The sequence below is a fragment of the Somniosus microcephalus genome, chromosome 1 (genome assembly GCF_052327205.1).
Source record: "Somniosus microcephalus isolate GS21.2 chromosome 1, FLI_Smic_1.0, whole genome shotgun sequence".
NCBI lineage: Eukaryota > Metazoa > Chordata > Chondrichthyes > Squaliformes > Somniosidae > Somniosus > Somniosus microcephalus.
Window position 1 is genome coordinate 241,961,595 of NC_140987.1, and position 27,885 is coordinate 241,989,479.

A 27,885-nucleotide genomic window follows, 5' to 3' on the forward strand; every position below is an offset into this window, starting at 1 on the left:
CTAAAGTCTGTTCAACTCTTTATACAGCATTCAGGAGACACCATTATGCTAGTGATGCATCTAGAACAAAACTGAAACTAAACTCAACTGCCTTGCTTGTCTCGGTCACATGACCTCTGCTGGTCAGGCATAAGTAATCAATACCTGCAATCATGCTGCTAAGGCATCATAATCAAACAGGCAAATAACATCACTATTTGCTGATATCATTACATCTCCTTTTCTTAAAACAAAAGTATTTTACTTTTAACTAACAACATGTTTTCTTTGTATTAATCTGCATTTTAACTGTAACACTTAATGAACTTACATTATCATTATCATGATCAAGGTTTTTTAACCTTGCTTTGTGTGTTCACATGAAATATGTAAATACATTAGAACTTGAAGAAAGAATAAGATAACATTACTTCCTTCTATAACAATAGTCCTTAAATTTGCTCAATGAGTCTCTCAGCAGGCTTCACGTGTCTTGAGGATTTTCTGATTCATTGTCCTTGAATCTGAGTTGTTGCCTCAGATGATTGGTTCTCAGCTGTGTGATCAGGTTGTTCAACAGTTTCAGTCTCTTGACCTGCTGTGGCTGGTCCCATGAGAAGATCTCGACGATTTCGTCTCAGAACAGCACCCTCATCTGTCTGAATGGTGTATGATCTTGGTTGAACTTCACTCAGGACAGTTCCCTTCTGAGTCCATGTGTTTGTTTTGTCTTTGAACCTTACTTGGTCACCAGTGTGGAGTTCAGGTAGGTTTTGTGTTCCTCTGTCATAGTAGTACTTTTGCTTTTCTTTCTGTTGTTCTTTGAACTTCCTCACTTTCTTCCCCTCTTTTGTTTTCAGGAGGTTCTCTGGGATGGGTAGGTTTGACCTTAGCTGACGTCCCATAAGGAGTTGGGCGTTGGGCTGGTGACATACCACACTCGAGCGGCGTTGTGCGGTATACAAGCATGCTCTGGTAGAAGTTAGTTCCACTGTCTTTTGCCTTGTACATCAGTCTTTTCACTGTCTGGACCGATTTTTCCACTAGACCATTGGACTGCAGAAAGTGAGGACTTGACGTTGCGTGGACAAAGTCCCACTCTTTGGCAAAGTGTCGGAAACTTGCATTGTAAAACTGAGGTCCGTTGTCTGTGAAGATCTCACTTGCCACGCCATGTCTGGAGAATATGGCTTTCATACATGTTATCACAGCATCTGCAGTGGTGGTGTGCAGTCTACAAACCTCTGGATACAGGGAGTAATAGTCTGTGACTATAAGATAGTCCTTCCCTTGACATACGAATAGGTTAGCGCCTACCTTCTGGTAAGGTCTGTCTGGTGCTGGGTGTGGCTTTAGTGGTTCTACCGGATTGCTTGCTCGATATTTCAGGCATATTGTGCAGTTTGACAACTCATTTGTTACATCTTGGTTGATTCGTGGCCAGTACATCACCTCTTGTGCTCTTTTCTTACACTTTTCGATTCCCAGATGTCCTCCATGGACCTTTTTTAGCATCTCTCTTCTCAGACTCTTTGGGATAACTATTTTACTTCCTTTGTAGATGATGTCTTCGACCACTGATAGTTCCACCCTGCAGTTCCAGCACTCTGCTATATCAGGTGAGCAGTCTTGCTTCATGTTGGGCCATCCATCCAAGATGCTTTTTCTCAGTCGTCTCATTGTTTCATCTTTGTTTGTCTCAGTCTTTATGAGCTCCATTTATGCATCTGCTATGGGCAGTGCACTTGTGATCATGTCCACGTCGGCGTTCACTTTGTCATCCATTGTGGTGTTTGCGGGCTCACTTGGGTCTACAGCTCTGGACAACGTGTCTGCTGTATACATCAGCTTACCCGGTGTGTACGCAACATTCAGTGTATAGCGTTGCAGCCTGATCATCATTCTTTGTATTCTAAGCGGACAGCTATTTAGTGGCTTTTGGAACAATGCAATCAAGGGCTTATGGTCAGTCTCTACACTGATTGCTTGTCCTGCCACAAACTGGTGAAATCTTTCACAGGCGTATGTGATGCTGAGCAGCTCCTTTTCTATTTGAGCATATCGCGTCTCCGCATCTGTCATTGAGCGCGATGCATATGTAATGGGTTGCCAGTAGTCATATTGTTGCAGAAGAATGGCACTGAGCCCACTCTGTGATGCATCTGATGATATCTTGATGGGTCTCGCTGGGTCATAAAACCTCAGAACTGGTTCCTCTGTGAGCAGTTTCTTTAGATCGCTCCATGACTTCTCATGCTCATGATTCCATTCCCATTCTATGTTCTTTTCAGTTAGTCTTCTTAGTGGCACCATCTTTTCTGAGAGGTTGGATATGAATTTACCCATGTAGTTGATCATTCCATTAAACCTCCGCACGTCCTTTTTGCATTGTGGCTTTGGCATATTCTCAATGGCGGACACCTTTCTGGGATCTGGTCTGATGCCCTCACTGCTAAGGATATCTCTCACGAATGTCAGTTCTGTCACCCCGAGCTGGCATTTCTCTCTATTCAGCTTCAGGTTTGTTTTCCTTGTTGCTTCCAGCACTTTTTTCAGTCTCTCGTCGTGCTCAGTTCTCGTGGTTCCCCATACTATGATGTCATCCATTGATGTATCAACTCCCTCCAGGTGCTCATAGATCATATGGATAGTTTTGTGATACACTTCAGGAGCTGAGGCAATGCCAAATGGTAACCTTAGGAATCTGTATCTGCCAAATGGATTGTTGAACGTGCACAGTCTTGAATTTTCTTCGTCCAGCTTCATCTGCCAAAATCCTGATGATGCATCTAACTTGCTGAAATATTTTGCATTTGCAAACTGTGCCATGATTTCCTCACGTGTAGGAAGCTTGAAGTGCTCTCTCTTTATTGCTCTGTTTAGATCCCTTGGATCCAGGCAAATTCTGAGCTTTCCATTCTTTTTGTCCACAACAACGAGGGAACTCACCCACTCAGTTGGCTCATCTATCTTCTGAATCACGTTCAGGCTTTCCATCCTGTCTAACTCTGCCTTCAGTTGCTTTTGAAGAGCAAACGGAACTTTTCTGCATGGATGTATGACTGGTGTCATACTTTTATCTATTCTGATCGTGTGTTCTCCTGGAATGCAGCCTAGACCCTTAAATAGGTCTTTGTACTCTTTCATGAGTTGATCATAGACTGTCTCTCCTTCGCTTTCCACAACGAGGACTCTCTTTACCAGGTTCAGTCTCTCACAGGCTTTTAAACCTAGTATGGCTTGCACATCCTTTGGCACCACGATTAATGCTAGCGTGTGCTTTCTGTCCTTGTGTGTTACTTTGACAATGCATCTTCCTTTCACTGGTATATCAGTACCTGAGTATCCTGTCACTTTCACTTTTATTCCATGTATCTTTGGTCTGGGTCTAATTTTCTTAAAATCATTCTCTGATATCACATTAACTTGTGCTCCCGTATCCAATTTAAATGGAATGTGTATGTCATTCACTTTTAGTGTCAACATCCAGTCTCTTTCTTCTATTTTGTTTGCAGACACAACATCTACATTGAACTCCTCTATGTCGCTTTCATCTACTGCATGAACCTTGCTTTGTTGCGCTTGGTTCTTACAGCAACGGGCATAATGGTTGTTCTTGTTGCAACTATTGCATGTTTTACCATATGCTGGACACTTTTTTGGTGGATGCTGTGTACCGCATCGACTACATGACTTTCGATTGTCCCTTTCATTTCCGTTCGCTGACCACGCCTCTTTTTTCACATTGGCGCTCTTTTTGTTAAACGGTTTGTATCCGTTCTTTCTCGCTGCATCCACGTTGCAGCTATTGTCACTGAACAGCTCCTTTGCCTGCAACTTCACAGTCTCTGTAGCCTTACACAGTGCTATGGCTTTTCCCTGGTCTAGATCTTGCTCTCTTAGCAGTCTTTCCCTTAGACCATTATCTGGAATACCACACACAAGTCTGTCTTTTATCAGCGAGTCTGTCAGTCCCCCAAATTCACACGATTTGCTTCGGTTTCTCAGTTCAGTCACATACTGATCAATAGTCTCACCCATTTTCTGTACACATGTGAAAAATCTGTGCCTCTCAAATGTCACGTTACGTTTAGGTATGCAGTAGGCCTCAAACTGTTCCATTATTTTATCTAACTTCATTTTGTCTCCATCAGCAGCGAATGTGAAGTTATTATACACCTCCAACGCTGCATCACCCACGACATGTAAGAACAGTGATGATTTCCTTTCATTACTTTTCTCGTCAGCTTCGATTGCTGATAAATACAACCCAGCCGTTGTTTGAACCTTCTCCAATTTTCAGCCACATTACCTGACAACTGAAGCATCGCCGGTGGCTGTAAACCTTCCATTTTTTCACTTTGTTAGCTATTCTCTAATGGTAAGTAACGATGTTCTCTTTTGGCTTGCTAATTTGTGGAGAGCTGATTTAACTTCCGATTTTTTCTTTTCATCTCTTTCAATCACTTCTGACACCATGTATTGATTTCTTTGTGGGTTCAATGATGAGACATTTATGAAAGAGAATGAGTTTTAATCTAAAGTCTGTTCAACTCTTTATACAGCATTCAGGAGACACCATTATGCTAGTGATGCATCTAAAATGAAACTGAAACTAAACTCAACTGCCTTGCTTGTCTCGGTCACATGACCTCTGCTGGTCAGGCATAAGTAATCAATACCTGCAATCATGCTGCTAAGGCATCATAATCAAACAGGCAAATAACATCACTATTTGCTGATATCATTACACTGGTCTGAGATGATCTTCCTCTCTTATTTCCCTCCTTCCCCGTGGGAAAATATTGAGCTGTTCACTTTCTCTCATGCCTGCCCAGTTACATGGGTGCGGGTCACCCTTCAGTGCATAGCCCGAGAGCCTATGGTTCATGTGTTGAAGAAAGAAGAAATTAACTTGCATTTCCACTTTTGACACACTCAGGTTGTCCCAAACTACTTCAAAGCCAATGAGTTATTCTGAAGTGCAGTTAATGTTGTAATGTAGGCATGCACAACAGCCAATTTATACTGAGAAAGGTCCCACAATCAACAATGCGATAAATCAGAGGCAAGAACCAGATACTGTATTAAGGGGGAGCTAGATAACCATATGAGGGAGGAAGGAATATAGGACTATACTGATAGAGTTAGATGAGGAAGGATGGGAAGAGGCCTGAGTGCAGCACAAATGCCGGCATGGACTGGTTGGGCCGAATGGCCTGTTTCTAAGCTGTACATTCTAGGTAATTCTATGTAAATGACCAGATCATTTGTTTTAGTGGTGTTGGTTGAGAGAGAAAAGTTGGCCAAAACACCAGAAAAATCCCCCTGCTCTTCTTTGAATAGTGCCATTTATTAAGATAAATGATCAATCAGCCTTGATAGCACTGCTGGAAGCATTACAATCCTGTCCTCAGATCACACACACACACAAACATGCACACAGATGATCAGCGATAGATCAATAGTGATCAATAGTCATCAGAGGAAAGAACCTGTTCGTGGATTAATTCATTGAGCCGTTAGCAGGGTCTGCTGTGGTGTATCTTTCGCTATGAAGAAACTAGCTCACTGACAGTAAACTACTTGGGCAGCCCACATTTTTATTAGTGTTTAATTCACAATTTGTCTCTTTTACCTTTTTTCACCTTCATTGGTTTCTGTTTCCCTTCTCATTTTTGATCATGTATCTACCAAAACATGCTTTCACAGCAACATCTCTTTCCTCAGCAACTGTCTCCGGCTCCGACTTATTCCACATGGATTTGTAAGGGTCGCAAAATTCTGCAGATTCCCTCAAACCAAGAAAAGAAGAGATTTTGGACTGTTTTAAAAAATGTTGGGCCAAAAAGGGGCTTAAAGTTAAAACCCCAGGATTTTGATTATTTTAAAAGGGCACGTCCAGACCTGTGGAAGGCTGCGACAAAGGGGTTGGGATTGGCCTCTGTGAAAACAAGCAGTTTGGGTATTGGCAGAGGCCAAACTGTCTGGGAATGTTCTGGACTGTCTCAGCCATTTTACATAAATGACAAAAGGTCTACAGAAGAGCAGTTCCCACCAAAATTACAGAGCCATCAAGGGTATGCATAATGCAGTATATGCCACTAATCAACAAAAGGGACCCTGGTCCCAGCAGGAGAAGACAATCTAACAACAGTTTAACCACTCAGAGAGACATCCAAAACCACTTCACACAATTAAACCAATTTCGAAGCAATCCCAAAACCAGTTAAATAAATGGGACCAATCAATGTTAACAAGCCCGCCCAAAATTTAACAATGAACCAAGACTGATTTGGCGGGCAGATAGGCAGGCCTCAATTAGTATAAACTAAAGACCTGTCTCCACAAGAAAACAGTTCGATGAGTTCGATGGGTTCGAACAGTTCGATAAGTACAGTTCAGCAGAAGGAGTTCAACAGAAACAGTTCAACCAGTTCGAGCAGAAAGGAGAGACCCATTGTTCAAGTGTAAAACACCATCGAAACTCGGCGGTTTCAGAAGCAAGCATTTGGAAGCAATTCTCTCAAAGAAGAAGAAGTAACACATCATCTGACACCTTGTGGCACCAAGGGCCCCACAAAACCAACAACCAAATATTACCAGAAGCCAACCAGGTAACACTGGGCCACCGCGACCAACAAGAAACCAACTCAGAAGAAACCGAAGATCTGCAAGTTTTTCCCACTCTACAAACTATTCCTGCGGTTGGTGAGCATTTTCCCTGGTCCTCTGGAGTCCAACTTAGTTAATGTAGTGGGATTGGGAGGGGTGAAGTATTCTGTCTATTGTTATTCTCCCTCGTATATTCTGAAGTGTTCCCCCTTTTAGAGTGATAAGATTATTGTGTTGTGTATTTTTCCTTCTCAAATAAAAACCAAGGGCTAGAAATTCAGTTGGTTGCGCCAGCCGTTAGCGCCTTAGGAGGAGTAGATGTCGAGCGCTAGGCGCTTAGCGCCCGGGCGCAGCACGATCTGCACCTCGCCCCAACTTCAGTAGACATTTAGCGCCGGCGCAAAGTCTTTGCGCGCGCTCAGCTGCGCGCGCAGATCATGATGTCATTTCCTCATGCAACGCCCTTTGTGCGCCCCCAACCGGATCTTCAGTCGCGCCGGCCCATTGTGCGCCTGGCGGCCCTAGCGACTGTTGAGTCAAACGGTGCTCAGCCGATGCGGGCCGCGGGGAGCGCAAATTAAAGGGCACTCCTGCAGTAGAAAAGGCAGCCGTTTTGCAACACTCCTTCTTTGTGAGAGACAAAGGTAGATTCTGGGGAGGAGGAGGAGGAGGAGGAGGAGGAGGAGGAGGAGATTGGTGTGCCGGTACCACATAACAAACTGATGGAGAGAAGCCCTCCCCAAAAACACAAATACACCAGTCTCGGCCTTTCAACAAAACAAATCCACCCTCCCCCTTTAAGAGCTCACCGGAGCCAGAGTGTCTGCCGTCAATCAGCAGCTCGCCGCACGGGCCCTGCGCCCAACTTCCGGTGTTAGCGCCCCGGCCCCCCAGCTTAGCGCCTAATGAGAGTCGTGCATCGCCTGTTTTAGCGCAGCAGCAACCTCTTAGGGTGATGCGACTGAATATCGGCGAAGGGGGCTCGACTTTGCGCCGGGCGCAAACTTTAGCGGCCGCCCGACTTTACCGCCCCAAAAGTGGCTATACTGAATTTCTAGGCCCAACATTCTTGTATCAAATTCAGTTGTCTGCTGCAATTTCATTACAACCCCCAAATAAGTCCAGGTCTAGAACCAAGGGAGTGGGAGTGATTTGAACCGCTCAGGAGTCAGAGGAAAAGCTGACCACACACACCACCCCTTACATAATGGTGACCGTGGCATGAGCTTGGCAAATGGGATGTGATGCAGTAGATACTGCTTTTGAGGACAGAACTAAGATAGAAGAGAGGATTTCTTCTTATGTGTTCAAGAAAGTAAATATAACAAAGAAATGGGTGACCAGTCTGTTGCGCGCTGAGCGCCCCATGGACGCTGCAGCCAAATGGACTGAGAGCAAGGATCATAAAAAGTCGGTGGAAAAGGCCATCTGGTTGGTCTGCGCCCTGCGACAGATCCAGCTTTTAGATCAGCACATTAAGACGTTAACAGAAGAGCTGCAGGAGGCAGCCAAACTGTCTCAAGCAAGAGCTATAGCAGGGGAGGAATTACTGCAGGAATTACAGGCACAAAGTCAGGAGAAGTTACAGCTAGTGGAGAAACACAGGAATAGACATGAGTATTTTCGGTGTCAAGTCACCGAGGCTAAAAGCAACGAGTTAGTGTTAAGAGAAGAGAATGCTCGCCTAACCAGACAGTTAAAAGAACAGGAAAAGAGGTTAAGAGACATGTAGGCAGCTTATAAGGTAGCAAGCACTAGGGGTTTTGAAGCGGGATATCACAGCCCCTGCCAAAAGCAGATCGACAGTTTAAACCTTGCTCTGTCCAGGTGAGCCCGGGTGAACCTGGAAGTAGAAGGGGACACTGTTCAGACGTCACCGCTGGCACCGGGGATCAACTCAGTTGGGCAGCAGGAGGGACAAGCAATCTGTAGGGAGGGCAGGGAGGAGTGCACACCACCACCACCTTTGTCGCCAGTGTAGTGTATGTGCTTTAAGTCAGAACTACTTTTTACAGCTCCTGTATACTGTAGTACCGGCAGTGACCACACCGGTATATAAGCTGTGCGCATGCCTCTGTACCCCAGTCTAGAGATTACCCTCCTCCAGTAAAGACCTGTTATTTGTTTATGTACAGCATCCGTGTAATTATTTATCCACTGAACCACGGATCTAACAGTGGCGACAAGTGTTGATGCGAATCTACCTGCAACATAACAAAAAAAAAGTCAAGTCCAGGAACACGGGCGTCGACCGCGAGCAACCGCCCAGCAGTCAGGCAGAGATCCAACTTCACTGGGGAGGCTGTGCAGAGCCGGGCTTGGTTCCCCAGCTACAACAAGCAATAAGAGACCGACGACAGGTCCAGAGCAGACCCTTCCCGAGCAGCGGCGACTGAAGCCGACCGACGGCAGAGAGAGAGAGCCGGGCAGCGTCGACGGGATAAGAAAGAGGGTGAAGGGAGCAGGGCACAGCTGGGGGTTGATCACCGAGCGGCGTCGAGGAAAAATACTGCAAACCGGAGAGAGAGAGGGTAAGAAACAGCCGGGTTCTAGACTGAGCGGCATCGACAAATATCAAGAGAAGAATGCGCAGAGCACAGCAAGGGATCACGGGCTGATCAGGGACCGTGGGGCGAAGCAAGGGGAGATGCCATTGAGCCGCGGAGAAGCAGGGAGAGCGCGGGAGACGCCATTGAGCTGCGGAGAAGCAGGGAGAGCGCAGGAGGCGCCATTGAGCCGCGGAGAGAAGGAAGAGCGCGGGAGACGCCATTTTGCGAAGCCGCAGCGGAGAAGACGGGCGAGCGCGGGAAGGAAGGAAAGCGTGGGAGATGCCATTTTGTGCCAGCGGAGAAGAAGGGGAAGCGCGGGAGGCGCCATTGGTGATAGTTAACGCACAACCAAGGATGCCGAAGAGTGGCAGTATCTCTACGTTCGACAATGAAGTCGAAGATTGGGCGACATATGTGGAACGTATTGAGGTGTACTGCAGGGCAAATGAAGTGACAGATGCTAATAAAGCACTGGTTCTGTTAAATTCCATGGGTGCAAAAACTTATGGGTTACTGCAAAATCTAATAACCCCAGAGAAGCCGGTAAACAAGAATTTTGAAAGCATAGTAGAAATCCTACAGGACCACTTAAACCCCACACCGCTGCTGATAGCAGAACAATTTAAGTTCCATAAAAGGAACCAACACAAAGACGAAAGCAATGCTGAGTACCTAACGGAACTGCGCAAGCTATCGAAATACTGCCAGTTTGGAGTGGGACTAGCAGACACATTAAGGGACAAGTTTGTGTGTGGGCTACAAAGTGAAGGAACCCAGAAACGGCTTCTATCAGAAAAGGACCTTACGCTGGACAAAGCTTTCAGTATGGCAGTATCACATGAAGCAGCCGCAAGGGGCGCTGCAGAGATACAATGGAGACCACAAGAATATGGCACCAATGAAATGACCTATGGAACAGGGAAGTGCTATCGCTGTGGCAGAACAACAGATGACCAGAAAGATTGTTGGTTCAAGGACCAAGTGTGCAGACAGTGTGGGAAAGCAGGACACATAGCAAGAGTCTGCAGGTCTGGGAAGAAAACCAACAGTAAGAAATCTCCACAGGAGAAGTACAAAAAGGTACACCAGGTGATGGACAGTGGTTCAGACGAACAGAAAAGTGACACAGACTCCGGAAGCAAGGAGCTGGGTTGTCTGAAACTACATAATGTAAATGAAATGGAGGATCACCAGACTATCTGGGTTACACTCAAGATAGATGGAGTCCAAGTGGAAATGGAATTGGACACAGGGTCAGCTCTAACAGTCATAAATCAAAGAGACTACAAGCGGCTATTTTCACACATACCCTTGAAAGTTACAGAGATTGTCTTGAAGATGTATACGGGGCAAAAAGTCTACCCCAAAGGAAAAATAAGGGTGAAAGTGACATATAAATGTCAGGAAATACCTAAAATAGATATATATGTATTGCCAAATGGAGGACAACCACTGCTAGGACGTGAATGGATCTGGAAGATACATTTAGATTGGCATTCCATACAGGCCATTCCATGAAGGTGGAGGCCAAAAAGGATGACGACGTCACACCTGGACGACTGTCAAAAATGCTAACTGACGCAAAAGAAGTGTTTCAGGAGGGACTAGGAACACTAAAAGGAATAACAGCAACAATTAAAATAGAGGATAATGCAAGCCCAAAGCTTCTGAAGGCCAGACCAGTGCCTTATGCGATCAGACCAGCGGTTGAAGCAGAGCTGGAAGGGTTGGAACGTTCAGGAGTACTGTCCAAAGTGGACTGGAGCGAGTGGGCTACACCCATCATTCCTGTAATGAAGAGGTCATTGAGTAAAACGCCTGGGGAACCAAAGAAGGTCTGCATCTGTGGGGATTTTAAGGTGACAGTGAACCCAGTCCTTCACACGGTGCAATATCCGCTTCCACGATTTGAGGATATTTTCGCCTCGCTATCTGGTGGTAAACGCTTCACCAAAATTGATCTAGCCCAGGCGTACTTGCAAATGGAGGTAGAAGAAGCTTTGAAACATTACCTTACGATCAACACCCATAAAGGTCTCTATCAATACAACCGGCTGGTGTTTGGAGTAGCCTCGGCTCCAGCTATCTGGCAAAGGGCGATGGATCAGGTCCTGCAAGGGATTCCAGGGACCCAGTGTTATTTGGACGATATCTTGGTCACGGGCGAAAATGACGGTGATCACCCCGCTAACTTGGAGAAGGTGCTCGCCAGATTAAAGGAATATGGGCTACGAGCTATTCGCCACAAGTGCGAGTTTTTCCAGAAACAGATCTCATATTGCGGCCACGTCATCGATGAAGAGGGGTTACATAAGTCCCCTGACAAGATAGAAGCAGTAGTCCAGGCTCCAGCACCGGAAAATGTGTCACAACTGAGGTCGTTCCTCGGGCTGGTAAACTATTACCACAAGTTCTTACCAAATTTGTCTATGGTATTACACCCGCTGAACACCCTACTGCAAAGAGGGGTACCATGGAAGTGGGATGACGAACGTAGATGAGCTTTCCAGAAGTGTAAAGAATTGATCACATCAAAAGAGGTGTTGGCCCATTTCAACCCAGCACTACCAATTCGTTTGGCATGTGATGCATCACCCTACGGCATTGGAGCGGTGCTGTCGCACAAATTCCCAGACGGGTTGGAGAGGCCAGTAGCCTTTGCGTCTCGGTCACTAACCTCAGCCGAGCGCAACTACACCCAGATTGACAGGGAGGCCCTCAGCCTAGTATGGGGAGTAAAAAAATTCAACCACTATCTGCATGGACAGAAGTTCACCTTGCTGACTGACCGCCAACCACTTGTCTCCATCTTTAATCCTAAGAAGGGCATGCCAGTAATGACTGCACAGCGGTTACAAAGATGGTCCCTGTTTCTAGGGGTGAATCAATATGAAATAGAATATAAAGGCACGAGACAGCATGGGAACGCTGATGGGCTATCGCGCCTGCCACTGCCTACTGTGGAGGAAGCACCAGCAGTGGACCCTATCGAGATATTTTATTCATCAATAATTGAATGATTGCCAGAAACAAATGCGGATATAGAGAAGGAGACCCGCAATGATCCGACGCTGTCTCGGGTATATGAATTGATGGTGAGGGGATGGCCAACACATGGTGACTCACTGTTGCCAGCATTCTCATCCAGAAGAGAACAGCTGTCATTATGCCAGGGGACAGTGATGTGTGGATCCAGAGTGGTGATTCCACCCAAGTTAAGGGAGAGAGTGCTAAATGAGCTACATGAAGGTCATCTGGGGGGAGTGAAAATGAAATGCCTCGCTAGGGCTTATGTGTGGTGGCCGGGAATCGATCAACAAATCGAAGACCTAACTAAGAGCTGCTTAGGATGCCAGAAGGTCCAAAATGCACCACCACATGCCCTTCTACACCCATGGGAGTGGCCCTCCTCTCCATGGCAACGGGTGCACATAGATTTCCCTGGTCCATTCATGGACTCAATGTTCTTAATAGCAGTGGATGCTCATTCAAAGTGGCCTGAGGTGATAAAGATGTCTTCAACCACTACAGAGAAAACGATTGCTGTCCTACGGACCATATTTGCCAGAAACGGGTTGCCAGAGTAGATCTGCTCTGATAATGGACCACAGTTTGTGTCCGACGAGTTCCAAAAATTCATGAAAAGGAATGGGGTAAGGCATTACACATCCGCCCCGTATCATCCAGCCACCAATGGATTGGCTGAGAGGTTTGTACAAACCTTTAAGAAGGCGATAAAGGCCATGTGCGACGAGGAAATTCCACTACAGCATAAGATGGACAATTTCTTATTAGCCTACCGAAACGCGACACATGCAGTTACCAACCAGACCCCGGCCATGATGTTCCTTAACCGAAGGTTGAGATCTCATCTGGACTTGCTCAGACCAAATGTGCGAAGAAATGTTGAGGACAAACAATTCCAGCACATCAACGAGAAGCCGACAAGAAGCTTCAATGTAGGGCAACCAGTCTTGGCCCGGGACTATTGAACAGAGAAGTGGCAACCCGGAACAATATGTACAAGGCAGGGGCCATTAATGTACACAGTGGATGTCGGGGAGAACATTGTGAGATGCCACGTCGATCAGATCTTAGCATCACAGGAATGCGTCAACCTCATGTCTCGAGTACCTGGTGATGAACCCGACATACCGGTAGTATCTACTTCAGACCCAGTAGCAGTGGAACCCGATGAACTACCCGATGAAAGGGGGTCAGAATCGCCTCTGCACCAAGAACAAGAACCTCCGGAAAGACTCTAACCCGAAAGGGTCAGGAAGCCGCCCCAAAGACTGAATCTATAAATGGACTTTTGTTATTGAATGTACATGTAAAAATGTAATTGTTATTTGAATATTAAGGGGGTATTATTAATCTAAAATGGGAGGAATTGTAGTGTATGTGCTTTAAGTCAGAACTACTTTTTACAGCTCCTGTATACTGTAGTACCAGCAGTGACCACACCGGTATGTAAGCTGTGCGCATGCCTCTGTACCCCAGTCTAGAGGTTACCCTCCTCCAGTAAAGACCTGTTATTTGTTTATGTACAGCATCCGTGTAATTATTTATCCACTGAACCACGGATCTAACAGCCAGGTTTTTGACTCGGTTTGGCAGCAGGGAGAAGGGGGCAAGCCAATGCAGGAAAGGGCGGAGCCGGGGACGGTGTGCCCGGCTCGGCTGCAAAAGTTTGGCCCGCCCGGCGGTGGTGGGGGCCAGGGGCCCCTTGAAAGGCAATTCGTGATTCCCCAGGGTACCCAACAGCTTAGGGCTATGGTAAGCCACCTGAACAAACACACACAAGTGAGACCACTCAGTCCACTTCATGGAAGTGGAACAAGCAGCAGGCATCAACGAGTGTGACGACTCTCAGATAGCCTAAATGCTTCTGTTCTCTTTGGATGGCAAGCTGCACCCGTCCCTCTCTGTTGAAATCAAGAAGGGACAGGGCGGGTACGCTGCCATCCGGGAGCAAGTTCTGGAGGTGATGGGGATGAACGATGGTAGTCCTTTCTTCCGGGTGGAGAAGACTACACAGTTAGCAGGGGAGAACCCACAGGCTTTCGCAGACAGGCTGTGGCCTGTGTATAAGAGTTCCTGTAATGGGGATCTCAACCAGACTAATTTGAACCAGGACGAGCTGGCCCACTGGCTCCGGAGTCTGGTGGCAAACAGCTAGCCATGGATCAGAGCTAAGGCCGAGCTGTGGTTCGACCCAAAGTGCCCCCAAGTCACCGAGGAGATAGTGGTCAGACAACGGACCCTGGCTAACCGCAGCGGTAGAGGGGTAGAAGAACCACAAACGAAAGGAAAGGTTCACGAAATAAAACCAAGCCAAAGTAAGAAAGAATGGCACCAGGAAGGGGGTAACCCTTCCGATATGAGGCGTAACTGCTTCGGGTGTGGGAAAAGTGGGCACTGGAGAAGGGACTGTAGAAATCCTTGGAAGAATAATGTAGGGAAAAACGCCCCAGCTCCTGCCCCAAAGACAGAAACACCGGCCTCTCCCCCCACAGTTGATTCAATAATAGCTGCGCTCTGAGTTATATTAAATGGCCCAGGGAAGGTAGCCACCATCACTGGTGCTTTAACCCCATCTGCCCCATACAACCCAGACTGATGACTAGAACCAGCGCAGCCTGTCGACTTGTGTCCCCTTGAATACGATGAGGGGGGCAAGCCCTGTGTTAAGATGGGGGTGGAGACGGTGCAGAGGAGATATTTGGTGGACACTGGAGCTTCCAGCACGGTGGTCCATTCGGAAGACCCGACCAATTCACCCAGGTCTAACAAGGTCCCATTTAGCCTAACGGGATTCACAGGGAACGAGCAGGCTGGGGAAATGTCCAAACCTTTGTCCATAGATTTAGGATCCCTCCATACCATGTGGAAGGGTAACCAAAAGACCGACAAGGTGGCCAAGCAGGGGGCCAGGGAAGGAGAGTTCTGGGATCCCTGTAGAGCAGGTCCAGTAGCTGCAATCCAGGACAAGGGAGGCACACAGCGGGTAGCTTTGGCCCCGGACTTAAAGCAGGTCCAAGCCCAGGATTCCATCCTTAAGGCCATCCTGGTAAAGAGAGAGAATGGGGAGTCCATAGAAGGCCCGTTCGGGGCAGCAGACGAGACTTTAAAACAGGTTCACTGGCAGGCTGCTAGCCACATTAATCAATGTAAATTGTTTAAAACCGAGAATGGAGAACGGCCAGCAAGGGTGAACCGTTTTAAAGATAGAGATCATCAGCCTGCAGCTGTGACAGATTCACAGACAGCGCCGGCGGGGGCAGTGGCTTGTGTTACTGGAGGGGCCCTCCCATCACTTATCTGGGACATGCTCCCAGCAGCCGGAGCCCTAAGGAGGTCTCCTCGCATACCACTGCAGAAACTCCCATAGTCACCAGTGTATCAGTTCAAATGGTCCAGCCCCGGGACGGTCACAACCTAAAAGGGAATGCCCAAGGTAAGGGATCAGCCTAAAAATCCCCAGCCTGCCGCCTCCAACGGTGAATACTCACTGGAGAGGTAGCGTTAGGCAAAGAGAGAGAGAGGGGTCCCCAGCCTGCAGCATCAGGCTGCGTGGAACCCACAGGACAGGATAGGGACTCGGCAGCCACACAGAAGGGGATAGTGCGCTACAGCACAGGAGGGCACACTCCCCCGGTCAGTTGGGAAACGGGAAAACTCCCAGTTGTTTTAAGGAGGATTCTTTGGGTCCGGCGGCACAGACCACCCAGGTGTTTGACATGTAAGGTGCCCAGGCGTACAAGCTGCCCAGAAGAGGCCATACAAGACAGAGGCCAAACAGGAATTAGCCTGGCTGTCCGGAGACGGGCAGCGGTTGTATATGTCAGTTTTCTAAATGAATTTTAAGTGTGTTTTTACAGTTTGGTAGTTTTAGGAATTATTCTTGTTTAATTTTAGTGTATGAAAGGTTTTAAGCTTTCGAAACTCGATAACTGTGTCAGGCCAGAGAACCTTCTCGGGACATGGCTATCTGTTTTATTTGTCCCTACAGAAAGGAAATCGGCATGGGAAAGTTTCTGCTCCTGCTTGCCCTGGTAGGGGTGAGCATCGGCGACCGAGGAGACATGGAGAACTCCCACATCTATGGGTGCTCGGGAGAGCGAGCACCGATCGTTACCGCAGGGGGTGGCAAACGGGGTGTGGATGAGCTCGCCATTTACTTCCACGAGGTAAGGTGGCCAGGGTGGATGGGGTCTAACTCGACACAGTACTCCAGCCAGACCGGGTTCATGTACGGGGAGGCCTCCATCCCGTGCCCCAGGGTACAGGTCGTTGCTACAAGGGTCAGCATCACCGAAGGGAAATGTGTGTGTTTGACATGTAAGGGACAGATTCCCTTGGATAGGTGGTGGTGGCTCAGGAAGCTGAGCAGGGACATAGGGGACCAGACGGTTGACTGGGAACGACTGGGGAACAACACCCACCGTACGATCACATGGACCCGAGGGGGAGTGAGTGTGTGTTGGGATAAGTGGTGGAAGTCGGAACAGGGAGTTTACATTTGTATGTGGGGGTCAGAGAAAGTCTGCCCCACAGGCGTATCCATCATCTTCCACAGACAATGGCAAGATGCAGGGAAGAGGATGGGGTGGGATTCTAGCCTGCATGCGTGCGCGGTCCCACATTCCCCGATCCCAGTCAATGCCGCTGTTGGAGGAAATTTTAAAATGGCACCGTAGTGCCTGCTGAAATACTTGACATTCATTGACATTTTGCAGACACTGGCATAACAGACAGCTGACTTGATCTGCTTACACCAAACGTGTGATGTCACTTGTACAGAACAGTAATATAATTAAGTTGTTTGCTAACGGTATAATAATATAATCAACTTGTTTTTGACAGAATGTGATTAAGGGTTGCTAAGGTATCGGATTGGCCAGAGTTAAAGGATGCTAAAGTCCCAGATTGGCCAAGGAATTAATGTAATATGGTATCTTTCCTGTTTTTAAATTGTATAAAAGGAGCGCGGCTGCTATTGTAAAGCTGAGAAGCTGGCGATTGCACCAAGGGGGTGTATAGCACTTCTCCCAGAGCGCTCTGTAAATAAAAGTGTACTCGCACATTCCAGCAAGGTCCGCAGTAGTCTGAGTTTATTGCTCTTTAAGTCGAAGTTGGGTTTACGTCGACCCTGTATATCACTGGGTCCGTTCAGGCTCCAATTCGGCGGTAACAAATTGGCGCTGCGAGCAGGGTCACCGGTGTTTTAGTACTCTGATCAAGTATAAGGATGCTGAGTGATCAAGGAATAAGTAAGTGGACTAGTGGAGTGTGGGACTACACTTGACATTTGTCTGTGATGAACTTATATTCGTATCTGTATTGACAAAATTTTAATCCTCAGGTCTTATTCGGGACTAACAGACTGATGTTAGGAACTTGTGGAGCGGGGTAAAACGTTACACGTCCGGGCACTCTTGAAAGACAGAGAAACCCAGACCTCTGAGGACGCTGTTTCGAGTACGTTAAAATGCCCGGGTATTCTTAGAAGAAATGAATAGGGGGGCTTTCAAAAACGTGACTCCAGACAAAGAGGAAAGGTCGGTGGACTACTGATGTCAGGTAAGGAGATTAAGAGGGGGCCCCCAGGCTCCCACATTGATTCTTATATGACAGACAGGCATTCACTAATTTTAAAAATGCAGAAGGACGGATGGGACGTATCACAGACATTAGAACTTCAGAGAAATTGGCTGAGTAAACAGAAAAAGGATAAAACTAAAAAGGCGGGCGTGTTACTAGTAGACCAAATGCAGTCAGGACAGATCCGACATTTATACAAGCATTTAAGGACGGCTTATCACCAGCACACCAAACAATCATAAAAATGGGAGTAGTGACCGCAAGAAATTATGATGACCTGGTAGAATGGGCATGTGAAATAGACAGAAACGGGATGAAGGATGAGATAGTGACAAAAGTTAAACAAGAAAAAATAACTGCGGTCAGCCAATTGGGAACTGGAGCAAGACCCAAAAAGGGACCATGCCATAATTGTGGAAAGATGGGTCACTTTGCAAAAGAATGCAAGGGCAAAAAGAATGAGAGACAATGGCCCAGAACTTGGTGTCGGGGGCTTGCCGCACGTGCAAGCCCCCGATCTGCACTCACCCTGCGCGCTGACATCTGAAGCCCGGGCCTGCTTGCATTTCCTGTCACAGGCCCGGTTCAGATGTCAGCGCGCAGTGCTTACCTGATCCAGCGGCGTAGTTAGTGCGATGGGCCGGCTGGGATCAGGTGAGCACTGTACAACCAATCAGGGGAGGGGAAGGTTCATTCATGAGTTTGAGAGTAAGAACTGTCAAACTCATGAAAACTACGGGGGCCCAAAACACTATTTAAACTTTAAATAAAAATTTAAAAAACATTCTAAAGTACACTAAAACACCACTTACCTGTAAAAATAAATACTTATGTGTGCTTTTTATAAGGAGCGCGGCTGCTATTGTAAAGCTGAGAAGCTGGCGATTGCACCAAGGGGGTGTATAGCACTTCTCCCAGAGCGCTCTTTAAATAAAAGTGTACTCGCACATTCCAGCAAGGTCCGCAGTAGTCTGAGTTTATTGCTCTATAGGTCGAAGTTGGGTATACGTCGACCCTGTATATCACTGGGTCCGTTCAGGCTCCAATTCGGCGGTAACACCACTGAACTCGTTGCATGCCCCCGAAAGCCCCTGCCCATGACCACGACATCGCGGACCATAGTAGAGAGGTGCCCTACCACCACCAAGGGACCAGGGAATGGGTTAGTCCTCGTGCCAACCGACAAGGTACTGTACCAGGGGGTACACTATGCAGTAGCTTCAGTGATCCTAAACCTTACCGAGGTACACTTACCTGAATTGTGCCCTAAGGAGACAGAAAAGCTGTACCAGGCCCTGTTAAAGGAAATGTTTAGGAAGTTTTATGCACAAAGTGCAAGGGAGGGGTCAGAGTGCTCCAATTCCAACATGAGAGAGCATGGGACAAAAATAATAATAAACTCTATGACCAGGTATAAAAATGAGCCTCAACGGTTACTAAAAATAAAGATTGTAACCATGTGTTTTTCTTTTTCTATGTATACTTTATATTTTTCCAAGTGGTGCAGGGGTGTTGGACCCCCTCCATGCTTAGATGTTGAAAGTAACCGAATTTTTCTTACCTTGTACATATATCGAGACACTACACCTAAAAGGGGAATGTGTGTTTTTGGTTTTAAGATAGATATAATACAGAGGAAGGTTGGCTCTCAGGGATCAGAAATTTTGCTCACCAAGTATGATACTCTAGTGAATAAAGTATCACGGGGGGATTGTAAGGGTCGCAAAATTCTGCAGGTTCCCTCAAACCAAGAAAAGAAGAGATTTTGGACTGTTTTAAAAAATGTTGGGCCAAAAAGGGGCTTAAAGTTAAAACCCCAGTATTTTGGTTATTTTAAAAGGGCATGTCCAGGCCTGTGGGAGGTTGCGACAAAGAGGTTGGGATGGGCCTCTGTAAAAACAAGCAGTTTGGGTATTAGCATAGGCCAAACTGTCTGGGAATGTTCTGGACTGTCTCAGTCATTTTACATAAATGACAAAAGGCCTACAGAAGAGCAGTTCCCGCCAAAATTACAGAGCCATCAAGAGTATGCATGATGCAGTACATGCCACTAATCAACAAAAGGGACCCTGGCCCGAGCAGGAGAAGACAATCGAACAACAGCTTAACCACTCAGAGAGACATCCAAAACCACTTCACACACTTAAACCAATTTCAAAGCAATCCCAAAACCAGTTAAATAAATGGGACCAATCAATGTTAACAAGCCCGCCCAAAATGTAACAATGAATCAAGACTGATTTGGCGGGCAGATAAGCAGGCCTCAATTAGTATAAACTAAAGACCTGTCTCCACAAGAAAACAGTTCGATGAGTTTGATGGGATCGAACAGTTCAATAAGTACAGTTCAGCAGAAGGAGTTCAGCAGAAGGAGTTCAACAGAAACAGTTCAACCAGTTCGAGAAGAAAGGAGAGACCCATTGTTCAAGTTTAAAACACCATCGAAACTCGGCGGTTTCAGAAGCAAGCATCTGGAAGCAATTCTCTCAAAGAAGAAGAAGTAACACATCATCGGACACCTCGCGGCACCAAGGGCCCCACAAAACTAACAACCAAATATTACCAGAAGCCTACCAGGTAATAATGGGCCACGCGACCAACAAGAAACCAACTCGGAAGAAACCGAAAATCTGCAAGTTTTTCCCACTCTACAAACTATTCCTGCGTTTGGTGAACATTTTCCCTGGTTCTCTGGAGTCCAACTTAGTTAGTGTAGTGGGATTGGGAGGGGTGAAATATTCTGTTTATTGTTATTCTCCCTTGTATATTCTGAAGTGTTCCCCCTTTTAGAGTGATACGATTATTGTGTCGTGTATTTTTCCTTCTCAAATAAAAACCAAAGTTCTTGTATCAAATTCAGTTGTCTGCTGCAATTTCATTACAACCCCCAAATAAGTCCAGGTCTAGAACCAAGGGAGTGGGAGTGATTCGAACCGCTCAGGAGTCAGAGGCAAAGCTGACCACACACACCACCCCTTACAGATTCCAACTGAAAGTCCACACTTCATATTTCAGATCCACCCATGATTACAGATATCTCTAAGATAGTCAGCATTCCTTGAACCACTGCTCTCACCGCTTCCTGAGATCCACGCTCAATGCCATGCGCCACCACATGCATACAATGACCTCTTTCTTCAGCAGCACCGACTCATTCTATCTCAGAGTTGTCCTGGTCCGCAGTTCCATTTCATCCTTTGCCTCATCTGACGCTTTAACAAAAAAGCTTTTTACTTCCTTTCAGCTGTCAAGGTCCATAAGCTTCAAATATTCTTGGATACCAATGCCCCTCCGAATCCTTCATCCACTTCACTTACCTTTGATCCCACCCCTCCTTCCAATCTCACCCCTTGCCGTGTTTTCACTGTCCCCTCTGACCTTCCCCTCTCTGACCCCAAGTGATCAGTTCTCAGCAAAGGCCTTACGCCCACAACTCAATGAATTTCGAGCTTGGCACAATGTTGAGCTCTTTTTCCATTGCCTTCCCCTGTAAGAACATAAGAAATAGGCGCAGGAATAGGCCACTTGGCCCCTCGAGCCTGCTCCGACATTCAATAAGATCATGGCTGATCTAGGGCTCAAAGCCACTTCCCAGCCCGCTCCCCATAACCCTTCACTCCCTTATCTTGAAAAAATGTGTCTATCTCCACTTTAACTGACCCAGCCTCCACAGCTCTCTGGGGCAGAGAATTCCACAAATTTACGACCCTCTGAGAAAAGAAGTTCCTCCTCATCTCAGTTCTAAAAGGCCGACCCTTTATTCTGAAACTGTGCCCCCGAGTTCTAGATTTCCCCCTGAGGGGAAACATCCTATCTGCATCTATCCTGTCGAGCACCCTCAGTGTCTAATATGTTTCAATAAGATCACCTCTCATTCTTCTAAATTCTAAATGAGTATAGGCCCAGCCTGCTCAACCTTTCCTCATAAGTCAAGCCCCTCATCTCTGGAATTAACCTAGTGAATTGTCTCTGAACTGCCTCCAATGCAAGTATATCCTTCCTTAATTAAGGAGACCAAAACTGTACGCAATACTCAACGTATGGTCTCACCAATACCTTGTAAAGTTGTAGCAGGACTTCCCTGCTTTTATACTCCAACCCCCTTGAAATAAAGGCCATTCCATTTGCCTTTGTGATTACTTGCTGTAGCTGCATGCTAACTGTAGTGTATGTACCTTGAAGAAGGAACTATATTCTGCAGCCCCTGTATACTGCAGTACCAGTAGTGACCACCCCTGTATATAAGCCTGTGAAGTAACTTTGTATAGTAGTTCCAGTTTTGTCTCCATTCAGTAAACACCTGTTATAACCAACTTCTGCAGTCCGTGTCTCAATTACACACGGACATTACATTGGCGACGAACAGATCCGATCTTACCTACAGTTCTGCACCACCTCACAGGGATCCATCCCTGAAGCGAAGTTATTGGAGGTCGAAGCCAGAAGGAAGAAATCCAAAAAGAAAAAAAAACAGACAGAGGAAACGGGCGTCGACCGTGGGCAACCGCCCTCTGATTCATCGAATTCGAAGATTTGCAGGAGAGGCTGTCGAGAGCTGGGCTTGGTTCTACAGTCTATGGTGTTCCAGCTAATCGGGCTGGTGGCAGGTAGTAAACTGATCATTCCTGGGCTGCGGCGGGCTAGAGCTTGATCGAGTGGCTTTTCAACGGGGCCGAGCAACGTTGTCGGGAAAGAGGAGAGAGAGAGAGAGGATGGAGCACACAGGGCACGGCCAGTGCTACGAAGCCGGGCAGCGTACAGACCCAAGAAGAGGGAGGAAAGTGCCCCATAGGGTCCACTCTGATGACGGGGACAGTAATTAAAATAAAGGAAAAAGAAGTTAGAAGCGCAGAAAGCCGCGAGGAGCTGCAGTTGCCATGGGGACCGCGGAGAGCGGCGTTGGCAGCAGCACGGGGGGAAGCGCGTGAAGACCATAGGGCGTCGCCATCAAGGCATAAAAATGCCAGCAACAGCGCTGGCAGCAGCAGAAAAGACAGAAAGCGCGGGAGGCGCCATCTTAATCCAGCGGGGAAGAAGGCAAAGCGCGGGAGGCACCATTTTGTTCAATCGGGGAAGAAGGCAAAGCGCGGGAGGCGCCATCTTAGGTCCCCAAGATGCCGAAGACTGGCAATATCACTGCCTTCGATAATGAAGTAGAAGACTGGACCACATATGTGGAAAGAGTCGAAGTATATTGCAAGGCAAATGAAGTAGCCGATGAGAAAAAGGCATCGGTACAACTAAACATAATGGGCGCAAGAACGTACGGCCTATTGCGGAACCTGATCACTCCAGTCAAACCGATGGGGAAGAGTTTAACGAAATTGTTGATATCCTACAGGAACACCTAAATCCTACACCGCTGCTGATAGCTGAAAGATTTAAATTCCACAAGAGAAATCAGCATAAAGATGAGAGCAATGCTGATTACCTTACGGAACTTCGCAAGCTATCAAAGCACTGCCAGTTCGGAGCAGGACTGGCAGATACCCCACGGGACAAATTTGTCTGTGGACTCCTGAGTGAAGGAACCCAGAAGATGTTACTCTCAGAGAAAGAGCTGATGCTAGATAAGGATTTCAGCATGGCAGTATCGTATGAAGCAGCAGCAAGGGGAGCTGCAGAAATATAGCAAAAGCCACAGGAATACGGCACCCATGAAATGACACGGGGATTTGAAAAATGTTATCGCTGCGGCAGAACAACCCATGACCAGAAGGACTGCTGGTTCAAGGACAAAACATGCAGGCAATGCGGAAAGATGGGACACATTGCACGAGTTTGCAGGTCCGGGAAGAAGACTAACGACAACAAAAAGACTACTAAGGAAAAGTACAGGGAAGTACAAAAGATGACGGACAGTAGTTCCGAAGACCAGAAGAGCGATAGTGAATCCGGGAACAAGAGACTAAGCTGTCTCAAACTACACAATGTAATCGCAAAAGAGGATCATCGAACCATTTGGGTCACCCTCACGATAGCAGGGTCCCAAGTCAAAATGGAATTGGATACAGGATCAGCCCTGACCGTCATGAATCGACGAGACTACGAGCGGCTATTCTCACACATACCCTTGAAAGAAACACCCATTGTCTTGAAGACATATACGGGGCAGAAAGTATAACTCAGAGGGAAAATAAGGGTGCCTGTCAAATACAACGGCAAGGATATACAGAAATTGTATCTGTACATACTGCAAGATGGTGGACCACCGTTATTGTTACATGAAGGGATCAGAAAGATAAGTTTAGACTGGCACTCCATTCAGGCACTGACTGTGGCTGGTAAAAATGATGACGACGTCACACCTGGATGATTGTCAAAAATCTTAGCTAACGCTAAAGAGGTATTTCAACAAGGACTGGGAACTCTTAAAGGCGTAACCGCCTCGATAAAAATGGAAGAGAATGCAATTCCCAAGTTTTTCAAAGCAAGACCGGTACCGTATGCAATTCGTCCAGCCATTGAGGCAGAGCTGGAGAATCTGGAGAATGCAGGCGTGTTATCTAAGGTAGACTGGAGCGAGTGGGCGACACCCATCGTTCCTGTCATGAAGAAAACGTTAAACAATAAGTCTGAAGAGCCAAGGAAGATTTGCATCTGTGGGGACTTCAAGGTGACTGTGAACCCAGTCCTTCACACAGTACAGTATCCTCTTCCGAGGATAGAAGATATTTTCGCCTCACTATCTGGAGGGAAACGTTTTACAAAAATTGACCTAGCGCAAGCATATTTGCAGATGGAGGTTGAAGAATCCTTTAGGAAATATCTCACGATAAACACTCACAAAGGTCTTTACCAGTATAATCGACTGGTATTCGGAGTAGCATCCACTTCGGCTATATGGCAAAGAGCGATTGAACAAGTCCTGCAAGGGATTCCGGGGACTCAGTGTTACTTGGACGACATCCTAGCGACAGGTGAAAATGAAAGTGAACACCTTGCCAACCTAGAGCAGGTGCTCACTAGACTAAGAGAACATGGGCTACGAGCCAATCGCCCCAAGTTTTTTCAGAAACAAATATCGTATTGTGGCCATGTGATTGATGAAGAGGGGTTACATAAGTCCCCTGACAAAATTGAAGCTGAAGTTAAGGCTCCAGCACCTGAAAATGTGTCGCAACTGAGGGCATTCCTCGGATTGGTGAATTACTACCATAAGTTTTTGCCGAATTTGTCCACAATTCTGCACCCACTGAACGCCCTGCTACAAACTGGAGTAGCATGGAAATGGAGCGATGAATGTAAGCGGGCCTTTCAGAATTGTAAAGGCCTGAAACTTCAAGAGAAGTATTGGCTCACTACAACCCATCACTACCGATAAGACTGGCGTGTGATGCGTCTCACTATGGCATTGGAGCGGTACTGTCACATAAATCCCTTGATGGTTCAGAGAGGCCCATAGCTTTTGCGTCACGCTCGTTAACTGTAGCCGAGCGTAACTACGCCCAGATTGACAGAGAGGCCCTCAGCCTGGTGTGGGGGGTGAAGAAGTTCAATCACTACCTGCACGGACAGAAATTTACTCTACTAACTGATCATCAACCTCTTGTCTCCATTTTCAACCCTAACATGGGCGTCCCGATAATGACAGCACAACGGCTACAGAGGTGGTCCCTTTTCCTAGGGGCACACCAATATGACATCGAGTACAAAGGAACTAAACAGCATGGGAATGCTGATGGATTGTCGCGCCTACCGTTGCCGACGGTGGAAGAAGCACCCGCAGTGGATCCTGTGGAGATAGTCCACTCGACCATAGTCGAATGTCTACTTGTGACGAATGCAAACATAGAAAAGGAAACACAAAATGACCCGACACTCTCCAGGGTCTATGATTTAACGGTGAAGGGATGGCCAGCACATGGCGAACCACTGTTGCCAGCATTCTCGCCGAGAAGAGAACAGCTGTCAGCGTGCCGAGGAACCTTGATGTGTGGATCCAGAGTAGTAATTCACCCAAATTGAAGGATAGAGTGCTCAATGAGCTTCATGAGGGTCATCTGGGAGGGGTAAAAATGAAGAACTTAGCCAGAGCGTTTGTGTGGTGGCCGGGAATCGATAGAGAAATCGAAGAGATGACCAAGAGCTGTACAGGATGCCAGAAGGTCCAAAACGCCCCACCACAAGCCCCTCTACATCCATGGGAGTGGCCCTCATCTCCATGGCAAAGGGTACACATTGATTTTTCTGGTCCATTTATGGACTCGATGTTTCTAATTGCGGTGGATGCACATTCAAAGTGGCCAGAGGTAATAAAAATGTCCTCAACCACCACAGAAAAAACTATCACAGTCTTATGAACCATATTCACCAGAAATGGGCTGCCTGAACAGATTTGCTCCGACAATGGACCACAGTTTGTGTCTGAAGAGTTCCGGAGGTTCTTAAAGAATGATGGTGTTAAGCGTTACACATCCGCCCCATATCATCCAGCCACCAATGGATTTGCTGAGAGGTTCGTTCAAACATTCAAGTAGGCTATCAAGGCAATGTGTAATGAAGACATACCCCTACAACACAAGGTGGATAACTTCTTGTTTGCCTACCGGAATGCGACACATGCAGTTACCAACCAAACTCCAGCCATGATGTTCTTCAATCGAAGACTATGATGCCGCTTGGATTTGGTTAACCAAACATCAGAAGAGATGTGGAGAACAGGCAGTTTCAGAATATGAATGAAAGGCCAACCAGGAGTTTCAAGACAGGTCAACCAGTTTTGGCCCGGGACTACCGCACAGAGAAATGGCAGCCAGGAACGATCTGCACATGGCAAGGACCTCTAATGTATACCGTGGACGTTGGAGAGAGCATTGTAAGATGCCATGCTGACCAGATTCTAGAGTCACTGGAAAACGTCAAATCTACACCACGATCCTATACACCTGGTGATGAAACCGAAGTTCCAATTGCATCTACCTCAGAATCGGTGATATTGGAAGCAGACGAACCAAACAACGACGTTGATCCCGAATCAACTTTGCCAGAAGAACCTGATACCCCAAAGAGGCGTTATCCGGACAGAATCAGGAAGTCTCCTCAAAGACTGAATTTATAATTGCTTAACTTCAGCAACTGTAATTGTAAATATGTTATTTAATTATTAATCGAATGTTATGTACTGTTTAGCTAAAAGGGGAGGAATTGTAGTGTATGTACCTTGAAGAAGGAACTATATTCTGCAGCCCCTGTATACTGCAGTACCAGTAGTGACCACCCCTGTATATAAGCCTGTGTAGTAACTTTGTATAGTAGTTCCAGTTTTGTCTCCATTCAGTAAACACCTGTTATAACCAACTTCTGCAGTCCGTGTCTCAATTACACACAGACATTACACTATCATTTTGTGTTTCATGCTCAAGGACCCCCAGGTCCCTCTGAACTGTAGCATTTTATAATCTCTCTCCATTTAAATAATAGTTTGCTTTTTTATTTTTCCTGCCAAAGTGGATAACCTCGCATTTTCCCACATTATACTCCATCTGCCAAATGTTTACCCACTCACCTAGCCTGTTTATATCCCTTTGTAGATTCTTTGAGTCCTCTGCACAACTTGCTTTCCCACCCATCTTTGTATCATCTGCAAACTTGGCTACATTACACTCAATCCCTTTATCCAAGTCATTAATGTAGATTGTAAATAGTTGGGGCACCAGCACCGATCCTTGTGGCACCCCACTAGTTACCGTTTGCCAACCAGTAAATGACCCATTTATCCCAACTCTCTGCTTTCTGTTAGTTAACCAATTCTCTATCCATGCTAATATATTACCCCCAACTCAATGAGCTCTTATCTTATGCAGTAACCTTTTATGTGGCACCTTATCGAATGCCTTCTGGAAATCCAAATACACCACATCTACAAGCTCACCCTTGTCCACCCTGCTTGTTACATCCTCAAAGAACTCCAGCAAATTTGTTAAACATGATTTGTGCACCTACTTCTTTGGCCAGGAGTCTTCCCCCACACAGCAGACCCTTTCTCCCATCTTCATAATTCTCGTTCCACCTGGAACCCTCCCTCTGGCTTATTATCCTCTCTAGATCCTTTCACTGGGACCTGCCAGCATGTCAACGGCCATCTCAATTTTTCTACTCTGCTCACTCACTCTAACCTACCTCCCTCTGAACT